The 12,134-nt window shown below is 33.9% G+C and overlaps 1 protein-coding gene across 3 annotated transcripts in view; it reads right to left on the reverse strand.

Moving 5' to 3' along the window:
• Positions 1-12,134, reverse strand: part of LOC130887373 (cadherin-10) — a 184,357-nt gene that overhangs the window by 102,989 nt on the left and 69,234 nt on the right. The window lies entirely within an intron of this gene.

Below are 12,134 nucleotides of genomic sequence, written 5' to 3' on the forward strand. Positions count from 1 at the left end.
GTGGGAGGAGGGGAGGAAAGGGGAACTGAGATTGGCATGTAAAATGAGAAAAGATTGTTTATTCAAAGTCAATAAATTTAAATTAAAAATGAGAAGAAAGCTTAACCCATATAAGAGTAAAATAAAGAAGCAAACATTAAAATGTATACTATAAGTTTAAAAGTTATATCTTCTATGATTTTTCCTTTAAGTCCATATACTACCAATTAACAGAGAAAAAATAAATAAGAATTCGTGAAAACATTTATTAATACCCTGCACTTATACAAAATTAATAAGTCAATGAATTGAACTAATAATACACTGAATTTATTTCTGTAGATTACATTTTTAAAATTTACCATTGACAGGAAATGTCATATGAAGGTTTGTCATGAATTTTACAGAAGTGTGTATTCCTTGACTTGTGGCTGCTTTGTCTTATTTCAGAGTATATCATTTCAACCTCTGCCTCCATAATCATGTCTTTTTTTTTCTTGAGGTTGCCGCCCTTGAGTTCCTCCTTTAAGGATCCATGTAATTATACCAGAATTTACTATGTAATCCAGGATAATCACTTCACATCAAGAGTTTTAGTTTAATCACATCTCTATAATCTCTTTAAGACATTTAAGCAGTGTTTTCAGAATCTGGGTAATAGGACATGGTATCTTTGGGAGCATTTACTCTGGCCTTGATAGCACCTGTCCTATAGGACCTGGCATCCACCCTCCATTACCTCTTTGTTTGATTCTGCTACCTGCATTGCTGCCTTCCAATTCTTTGATCTGGCTTTACTTACAGCCTCCCCTTCCTCCACTGCTTCTCAGACACTCTCCACTTTAATCTTCTCCAGTAACTGTTTCTTCTTCAGGCAGAGGCTGTCACATTGATAATGAATAATAACTCCATTTCTTCCTCCAAGCCCTTTGCTCAAATGTCATCTTTATTAGCCACTACCAATGTTCTACCTCATCCATGCCAATATTTATTAGCTTAATAAGTCTATCATATTTTAATATCATTTATAAACTAATATATCATAAGAATAATGTTGTATATTTTACATCCCTTACTTTTTCCACTAAACATGAGAGTTTCAATACAGGATATGGTCTTCCATCTAAAGAGGAGCCTGAGAAAGTATCTGAAAACAATGATTTCTTTATACTTGATAAAGATTTGAGAATGCAGTGGTCTAAATAAATGGACTAGATGCTCAAAAGAAGAAATTGATAAATGATAGCCAGACTTCTTCAGGAAGATAAATATTATATTAAAGAAATATAAATAAAACATGATCGATGGAAACTGTTGAAAAACAACAAAAAGTGGTTTCTACTGGGAAATATTTATAGAAACATTGTCAGCAACAATCAAAGCCAGAGGGGTGCATTACGTTTGCCTTAATGATAGGATGCATAAGTGAGTATAAATATTGACATGAAAAAATAACTTTATAAAAGGATAATAGGGAATGAGAAAAAGTCATCTGAGCTATGATTATATTGAAGTTTTGGAAAAATATATAAATTTCACTTAAGAAATAGTACATAGAATGTCATACTAAATGTCATAAATGTTATAAAAAATCATAAGACCTATTGCTATGGGTGGTTTTGAGCCAGCAGACGTGAGTACTGCAGATCAAACTCCAGTTCCCTGCAAAAAGAACATTCCTTAAATTCATTCAGATATGGCACAGTGAATGTAAAGTATAGTGACTAGTTATTTTCTGGAATTTTAAATGCTATAAGTTACTGAATTGGTGAATTTTAGAAGTTTTGTTATTTCTGGGTAGACTTGTTCAGTTTTCCTTCCAAATAGATACTAGGATCAGCAAAGAAGGAAATCCATTCTGTGCTTCCTATATATCTATCAATCTACAAATCATCTATTATTTATTAAATTATCACATAAAATTTATGTATTAACTATTTATCATCTATCTTTATATATATATCATTTATCTCTATCATCTATCATAAATCATGTATCTTCTGTCAACTATCTATTGATTGATCATATATCATTTATCTTTCTATATTCTATCATATTTATATTATTATCATATAAATATTATATTTATCTATATTCTATTATTTATCTATTCATTTATTCATCTATCTATCTATCTATCTATCTATCTATCTATCTATCTATCTTTCCCCATATAATTGCTCTATTCAGAACTTCCCAGACTATATTAAGCAGAAGTTGTCAATTGATACCCTCATCTTCTTGGTAATCATTGAATATTTTTAATTTTTTAGCTTTTAGTATGATATTAATTGCAGAATTTTTATAAATACTCTTTAATTTATTGGGATAAAATGATTCTTTGACTTTGATCACAAAAGGTACTCAATTTTCTGTGATCACATAACTTTTATCTTCATAATTAATATGTTACATCACTTTTATTGATTTGTATATGTTGAACTACTCTTCCATCCTTGATATAATTCTCATTTATTCTTGGTGAATGAATATATTTGGGTGTTAAGTTTGCTAGTATTACATTCATGATTTTTACATGTACATTCATGGAAATTATATCCTGCAGCTTTGTTTTAGCACCTGTCTAGCTTTGATATAAAAATAATGCTGAGTGATCTTAAAGTGATTTTAGAAGTTTTTAGTTTAATACCTCAGAAGACTTTGAAAATGACTACTAGCCTTTCCTCTAAGTGTTTTCTGAAATCCATTGTGGCATAAGTATAGTTTTATACTTTATGGGATTTCTAACAAAGTTTCTTAGCGTACTATGGATCTGATCAGTTTTATTCATTATTTAGGACAGCAGACTATATATTTCAGGGAAAGTGTGCAATTTTTTTAGCTTATGCACTTGGCTTTGTAAAGATTTACATTGTTATTTGTCTTAATCTGTTCTATTTTGGGGTCATTTGTTGTAATATCTATTTTAAATTTCTCATTGCATTTATGAGTAATTTCATCTCCTTTTCTATTTTCAAATAAAAGGTTGTTAATGATGTTCATTTTCTCCAAAGAGGCAGCTCACATCTTCACTGTCGTATTCCACTTCCTTTCATACTTGGTTTCATTTATTTCTTCTCTGATCTTTATTATTTTCATTTTCAAGAGCAATTGGTTTATTTTTCTCTTTACAGTTTCTTGACTTGCACATCTTTTGAGGATGTTCTTTTTTGATGTGCAAATTTATATTATGAGCTTAATCTTTTGACCTTTTCTTTCCGTGAGCTTCAGTATGCTGTATTTGCATTTTCATCACATTTACATTATCACTTCTTTAACAATTCTTTGTTGGTTCATAAACTATAGAATCACCAAGGATTTGTATGTTTTCTAAAATGTTTCTTTGTATTTCTGGTTTTATTCCATTATAGTAAGAATAAATACTGAATGTAACTATGTACCCTTGCATATCCTGTGGCTTATTCTCTACCATAGGTGATGCTTTATGGATGCTTTCTGTGGATAAATGTCTTTTCTGCTACTCTCAGACAGAATGTTTTAATATACAGCTGGGTATATTTTATCAAAGTGTTGTTATAAACCCTTTATCACATAATGACTTTATATTTAGAGGATATTTTAGTTTTGTGGTATCTTTCCTATTAGAACTTTATATCTGATATATTAATTAAAAATAGTAACAGATTAGGACTCTTGGATCTTCTTAACATTTCCCCCCAAAGTACTCTCAGAATGTTACAGCAATAGTAGAGACATAAATATATTTTCCATATGTAATTCTTGGATCACATAATATCTTCTTGAGAACTACAGAAATTATATGTATTTAGCACACTACAATCCACTTTCTTGTTTGCTTGCAACTGATTATCAAGCTCTGGAAGCACATGCTCCCACTTCATTTTATTTTTTATCATGAATGATGTTTGTGTATGTACTTTATTAGATACAGATTTTTAGATTTTTTTCCAGCAATATCTTTTGAAATTTTTCCAATTATGTTTCTGAGATTATAATTTAATTGTTTCTCCTTTCCCTTTTCTCTTTCCAAATCTTTCTATAAACCCCTCCTTTGCTCTGCCTCAAATTCATGGCTTCTTGTTGATTAATTATCATTATGTAAATACATGTATGTGTTATTTTATGTTTTTCATTTTGATGTAAACTTCATACGAGTGCTGCATTAGCATCACTCTCTCCATTCCTCTCCAACTCCTCCCTTGTTCTACCCTTTTGCACCAAATACATCAACTCTTCCTTAATTATTACTGTTACATGCATCATGCACACACATATTGTCCCATGGCTCCATTTTAAAATTCTTTTATTATCATTTGACTGACAGTTATACAAAAATCACTGCAGATGCTTTGCAATTTCCATTTTAAGTGTGGTCATGATATATGAGAGAAGGGATATCTCTTTTAATCCAAATCCCCACACATCTGGGAGATATTAACAATCATTTAACCTAAAAGAGTTTCTTCCATTTTTTTATTCTTTTTTAATTAAAATTTCCACCTCCTCCACGTTTCCCATTTCCCTCCCCCTCCTCCCATATATTGCCCCCTCCCCCCACTCCCCTCCCCCTCTCCCCACTCCTCTTCTCCTCCTCCCACTCCATCCCCCCTCCCTCTCGATACTGAAGAGCAGTCCAAATCCCTGTCCTGGGGGAAGAACAAAGTCCTCCCACTTCTATCTAGGTCCAGGAAGGTGAGCATCCAAACAGGCTAAGCTCCCACAAAGCCAGTTCATGTATTAGGATCAAAACCTAGTGCCATTGTCCTTGACTTCTCATCAGCCTTCATTGTCCGCCATGTTCAGAGAGTCCAATTTCAACCCATGCTTATTCAGTCCCAGTCCAGCTGGCCTTGGTGGGCTCCCAATAGATCAGTTCCGCTGTCACAGTTATGTATAAATATAAATAATGTAATTATATTATAATCTCAATAAAAAGGATTACAAAAAGAAAAAAAAAAAGAGTTTCTTCCAATACCTGTTATAGTGTCCTGATTTCTGCTCAAGAATTCTTCCTTTATGCTAATATTACCGAGTACATTGTGATTTTTTTTTGTTCCATCTGTTGTGTGACTTCAATTCATAGCTTTAAATAGAAGTGACTATATTCCAATAGACCCTGTCTTTTTTATTCTTATCTTTGTGGTAAGGTCCATATTTAGTATACAACACAGGTTTTAAAGTAGATCTTTCTACTTATACATAACAAAACTTATCAGGTATTTTTGTTCATAAACCATTTCATTTCAGTAATTAAGTATTTTCTCTCCACTGAGTTCTTGTGCAATCTAAAGGATTTCTACACTGCAATTTTCAGGTCTGCTTTCTAGGAAAAAATGCAGTTTTTTGTTTTCATCTTAGTTCTAACTACTCATTTTAGAGCAATAGCCAGCTGACTGGATTCACATAATTAAGGTTAGAAAGGACTCAGTCAAAAGTAATAGGAAGAGCTGGTATTATGAGGCTTTGTGGTATTTAAGTTGGTCTCTCTCACTCCAATCAACCTTCCCTAATTTTGGGGAGACCCTCCTCTTGAAATTCTCTTACTCAGTTGTTATGAAGAATTTACTATCAAAAAGAATGTCCCAATCTAAAAAGGGAATACAAAATGGAAGGATTTCCTCTGTATGGTCTTAATATCTACTGGCATTTGTTCACAGTTTTCCTTTTTCTTTCAAGTGCTGAAAAAGAGGAACATAGAGATATTTGTTTTCAATTGTCCTGTACTTGTCTTCTGTGGTATATGTTGTTTCTGAGGCAAAAACATATTTATAACATAGTATCCTTAAGTACATCCTTTCCTGAAGATAGATACTTGTGAACACGATGGTTCTATTTTTACCACTGTCCAGTTAATGTCAAAGTAGTAGCCAGAAGTTCTTCCAGCTATCTATTAAAATAATCAATACTTGTTTCATTCATCATTTTGTGTAGAACATACAAATTAAGAGCAGACCAACTAGATACTTAAGATGAGGCAAGCCAGATCTTCAAAACATCAAAATTGAATTAAACTTTAATGGCTAATCACAAATAAAGGGAATGATGATAATTGGAAATGCTTTTAGATGTAAGAGCATATAAAACTATAAATTGAGTTGTTTAGAATTCTACAAGCAACTTTGCAAAACTATGGTCTAGTAAAGTTTTTCAATATTCACTTAACTGACACTGGAAACTGAGCGATTTGAAAGGTATTTGTCCCATGCTTTGAGAAATGGTTAGCTGGATCACTGTACAGTAATGCTGAGGAATAGAACGCAGCAGATTTCCTAAAAGGCCTCTAAGCACAGAGAGATTCCTGAGGATGGAAAAGTGACTTTTCAGTAGAATCGCTGATCCAGAGTATTTTTAGCTAGTCCCATTCAAGGTTCACATTGAATGGTACAGGAAGTGAAATGAATTTAGGTATCTGAAAGTGAATGAATTCTCTCATATCGTGCATTTTCAAACAATTCTCTGTATTCTGCTTGTATTCTAATTCTCCTTACCTAATTCCAATTTCTCCTAGTTTCTTCTCTTGTAAACTAAAAACTCTCTTTACAGGAGGTTTGGAGCAATAATTAAAAAAAAAAAAAAAGAGTTATGTCTCATTTGCCAAAACCACATTCCTACTGTATAGAATAAGGAGGTGAACCATTTACCAAGGCAACATAAGGTCCCAAGGTTACAGAAGTAAGGCCAGGACCAGAAGTGGGGTAGGCAGAGGCACAGTGCTCAGTAGTAACAAACCTTGAGACAAGTCTATTGTCATTAGACTTGGCAAGCAAAGAAGCAAAGAATTGGCATGCTTTTCTTAAGGTATTTTGTGCAGCAACTTTCTTTGGACATCTGCAACTCTGACCTTGTGCATAGCAGTAAAGTTTTAAACTTATGATCTATTTACAATAAAAAAAATTCTTTAGTTTAAATTTGCTCTGAGGCAAAACTGAGCTAATTGCGTGTAGTTAGTCAGAGCAAAAAGAAACAAAGCAAGCTTTTAAGTGTCTACAGTACTCGTAAGACAACATATCTAGTTATGAATCATGTCCTAGTAAATTTTGTATATATGGAAATTATACAGGAAAATGAAAATCATCTTCCTGACCACCTGCAGCTATGTGCTCATTAGGTTGAGAAGTAATCATGAGATTACATATACATATCACATGAGATTACACACTTCAGTGCAGGTATTGGGGAGACACCAAGCTGCTTTAGTAAAAGTGAGCAACAATTTCCAGAGATGATGATTCTTCAGGCCTTTCCTTGACAGGATTTACCGCCATCAGAGAATCCTGGCGAATTGACATCTGAATTACCAATTGCCATATGCTCTATATTTCCACTGCCTCTGACAGGGGATGCAGGGAAGTAAGGAAACAGTCTGAAGTACAGGGAGGACTGACAAAATGAATGACTTTTCCCATCATATTCACTCATTAAAGACATGCACCACTGGGATTAAAGACATGTACCACTTGGTTTCAATGGCAACTGGAGTGACTACTGGGATTAAAGGTGTGTGTTACCATTGCCTGGCTATAAGGCTGAGCAGTGTGGCTGTTTTACTCTCCTGATCCCCAGGCAAGCTTTATTTCTCAAAATGCTATTAAAATGCCACTTAAGATAAACAGCTCAAAATACCTTCAGGAAGGTCCTGAAACTGAACGGTTCCCCAGACTGCTTCTTGCCAGAGTAAGCAATGAGAGCTGGTAGAGAATCTCTCAAACAAGCAACTTCCAACAAACAATAGCAAAACTCAGAACATAAAATAAAACAAACAAATGAACAAATAAAAACTATGCTGCAAAAGACACTGAGACCAGCTGCTAAGATTCTTTAGAGGAGACCAGATGCCGCTTGGATGAGATAGAATCCTGGAAGTGTTTTAGAACAAATGGAACACCTGAAAATTACATTCTCCAAACCTGTAGAGCTGTCTGCAAGCTGTTCAGTGTGCTCCAAGTTCCAGATTTGTGACCTGCCACCTGTGCTGGAGGTGGGATCGCCTTGGTGATGCAACTGTCTTTGAGTCATTTCTGCTCCTGTACTTAACCTCTCACCCATACTGCTGTAAGCAAACCCCCAAAATTCATTGGTTCACCACCTTGGACTTTGGTGGCATGGGATCCTGATCTAGGGAGAACAAATATGTTTGTTGTGTTTTGTCACACAATAAGTTCATGGGTTTGAGGCCAGGGCTACATTTCTCTCTCTCTCTCTCTCTCTCTCTCTCTCTCTCTCTCTCTCTCTCTCTCTCTCTCTCTCTCTCTCTCTCTCTCTCTCTCTCTCTCTCTCTCTCTCTCTCTCTCTCTCTGTGTGTGTGTGTGTGTGTGTTAGTTCCATTAGAAATATGAAAGTGTCTGATAAAGGACAGTGTTTTGTTAAAGGAAACAGAAAGTGGTTGTAAACAGATATTCAATAAATAAAGCCTAAGAGTTGATAACCATTTTTTTTTCTGAATCTTAAACCTATTGAAAAGGGGGAAAGGTGTTCAAATGACAATGGTCCCTTTATTTAACAATCTCCATGAAAAGGTGACGACAGGGCAGCTGCGCTGCAGACACATTGGCCTGCATTGCTATAAATTCCTGAATGTAAGAAGTGTCTAAATTACAGTATCACCATTTACTCCTGGGAAAGGGGAAACAAGAAGGTCTTATGTTGAGTATGTTTTAACTATGAACCACTTCATTGTGTCACGTAAAGCAAAATCCTTGACTACTGGGACAAGAGCAAAGAAATGCTTTGACTTCAGTGTTTGACATTTCCAAAGTCATGGCAGTGACAGTTGAGCCTCTGGCCTGTCTCCCCTCTTTCCCTTTCTAAAGAGGATTTAAATACCCTTTACATTAATAATGTATCAGCATTTGTAAAAGTGCATTTAGGATCTATTCACTGGTGTAAACATCCTCTTTGTTTACAAAGACAGAAAAATGAAGCCTAAATAAATGCAGTAACCCACTGAAAGAGAAATGGTTGAAAGTAAGATGTTACTTCGAGGTCTTTTTTGCTAACTCCATGCTTTCCTAAATTGCTTTCAACTTCAAAGCTATACAGAATAAAGAGTTCTTACTTGGGAAAATGTAACTGTCTCTAAAAAAAATACTTTCAGTCTCTATATATGTGCTTTATACTTGTGTCCTCATCCTACCAGAATCATTCTCTTTATTGCTTCCTATTCTCAGCCCCAAGACATTCCTCCTACAGTAGGATGTCTGTCACCATTCCCCCATATGCCTACAATTAGAATGCATATTAAATTTACAGCCAAATCAATCTAGAGACACTGAAACCACTAGCATCTTTAGCACTTGTCTGTCTTAAAGCAAGTAAAAATTGAAAAATAAATTTCCTAAAGAAAAATGACAGTGTAATAGCTTTCACAATTAATATTAGAAATAATATGTAGAGAATTTGAGGAATTTTATATTGTATGAATAAATATATATTGCAATCAAATTTCATTCATTAACATCCATATATAATATCAAAATATTACATACGCTATTTAATGTCATAATTTAATATATTATTATAATATTTAAAGTATTTTGGCATATATATCTAAAATAAAATATTTATTCCATGAGTAACTGATACAATGCAAGTTAGATCTGAGGTATTAACCTATAAGCAATAAAAAAGACTTCAAACATCTATTTCTTATGCTATAAAATGAATAAACCATGCAAATTATGAAACAGATTTGTAATGTGGTTTGAATGAGAATGGCATCTAGAGTCTCATATGTTTGAATTATTTGTCCCCAGTTCATGGAACTGTTTGGCAAGGATTATGTGGTTTGACCTAATCAGAAGAGATATGTCCCTGTCCTGGCCTTTGGTATTTCAGCAGATGCTACTTATACCCAGTGTGTCTTTCTCTTCTGCTTGGGTATCAAGATGTGAGCTTTCAGCTATTTCTGTTGCCATGCCTGTGTTCATCCATCATGTACACTAATCCTCTAAAACTGTCAGTCCTATTAAACATTTTCTTTCATAAGTTGCATTTGTTGCAGTGTTTTGTCATAGTAACATGTAAAGAATTAAAACAAAACAGAAGCTAAAATACTATTGAGAGTTAAAACATCTGCTAAACTTCTATGGAACAGTAGGTCTTCAAATACTCTTAAAATAGGAATTGTACACATTTTATAGAATCTGATAAAATTCCATGAAATCTTATTGGTTTTTATATAGCAGAGTAAGAATATCATATTTGTTATAATTGGGTTCTCTATTATTATGCATATATTGTAAGTAGATGATTCTAACTTTAATTGTCCAGACTAATATTAAATTAGAGAATAGTTTTCTCTGCCAAAAAGCCGAATGGCACCAGATGGCTGAGGAAGTGTTATTCAATATGACTAGCAATAATTAAATTAGCTAAGGAGTTAATGAGCACTAGACACACAAAGACATGAAGTACAAGTTTTGAATTCAAAGTATTGATATTCTGTTGGTTGGGGTGGGGAGAGTATCATGAGAAAGCATATACTATAATAATAATAATATGATCTGGCAACATTTATTAAATCCCCATTAAAGACTAGACGAGGAAAAATTGATGGAAATCTAGTAACTGCTATGCCCACAGAAAAGTAAACAAATTGACTTATAGCTTCATAGCTTGATTTTCTGTTACTTTATTTTTATGTGGTTGTATTTACAGTCTAAGTTTCCTAGTTCAACATATATGAAATTTCCCTTTACATTGCAGCCAAGCATTCAATCCGAACTAGAAAGTCTGCTACTTCCTGCCTTCACCTAAGTTTGCGAGGTTTGTTGTTTGTATTCCCACTCCTTTTAGTTATTTCACTTTTTATGTCATTTTTGTTCTGTTTATCACATATTCAACAACTCTAAAATTATTCAAATGTCCCCAAAATACACCAATGTTCTAAAAATAATGGAAATTTAATATCTCAAAATAGTTTTTTTACTTGGGTGAAAACTTAGCATAGTTTCACCAAACATCTGTCCTTTCAATCTTATACTGCAATACAATAGCATATATATATATATATATATATATATACATATACATATATATATATGTGTGTGTGTGTGTGTATATATATATATATATATATTCGCTTGCCTAACTTGTTTTTAAAAATTGTGTTCACATGTAACTTAAGAAAAATAAAAGAATAATTTATGGAAATACATTTTCTTTTAAGCAAGCTATATAATTGCCCTTGGGACAATTATATTATCTATGTGTACCTCATTTTGTAAAAAATTAAACATGCCTTTTATATATCTTTGCTGTAGTAAACATTAACTCTAACTTACATACAGATGGTCATTTAAAGAAATGCATTAAAAATAGTTTACATAAAAATTTACTTTCAATAGCTTCTGAATTTGTGAGATCAAAAATTGATGCTTGTAATGAGTTCTGACAATATTATTATAATTATAACTATAATTATTATTAAATTTATTCACTTATTTTACATCCATACCTCAGTTTTCTCTCCTTCAACTCCTCCCATTCTGTCCTGCACTCTCCACCCCATCCACTCCTCTGTTTCTGTTCAGAAAGGGGCAGGCCTTCCCTTGGGTGTCAACAAAACATGACATATCAAGTTGAAGTAGGACTAAGCTCCTCTCTTTTATTAAGGCTGGGCAAGACAAGCCACCTGATTAGGGACAGGTTCTGTTCCCACCACTAGGTGTCTCACAAGTAAATCAAGCTACACAACTGCCACACATTTGGAGAGGAGGACCTAGGTAGGTCCCATGCAGGCTCCCTCACTGCTGGTTCAGAGACTAGGACTTCCTGTGAGCCCATGTTAGTTTCTGTAGGTTTCCTTGTGATGATCTTGATCACCCTGGCTCATACAATTCTTCCTCTCTCTATTCAACATGATTCCCTGAACTCCACCCAGTACTCGAATGTGGAGTTGTGCATCTGTTTCCATCAGTCACTGGGTGAACGCTCTCAGATGGCTATCAGGGTAGTTACCAGTCTAATTACAGGGGATGGTTTCTTCAGGCTATCTATCTACTTTGTAAGATGTTGCATGCATCTCTCAGTTTCTCAAAGTACAGTTGGTGTTACATGAATAAAAGGGAGTTGGGAATGTTTAGAGTAACAAACTCACAGTCACCAGAATCTTGATGACCTTCAATATTCTTTTGTTAGACATGTAAGTCAAGACTATAAACATTTACCTTTTC

The sequence above is a fragment of the Chionomys nivalis genome, chromosome 15, assembly GCF_950005125.1.
Source record: "Chionomys nivalis chromosome 15, mChiNiv1.1, whole genome shotgun sequence".
Lineage (NCBI taxonomy): Eukaryota > Metazoa > Chordata > Mammalia > Rodentia > Cricetidae > Chionomys > Chionomys nivalis.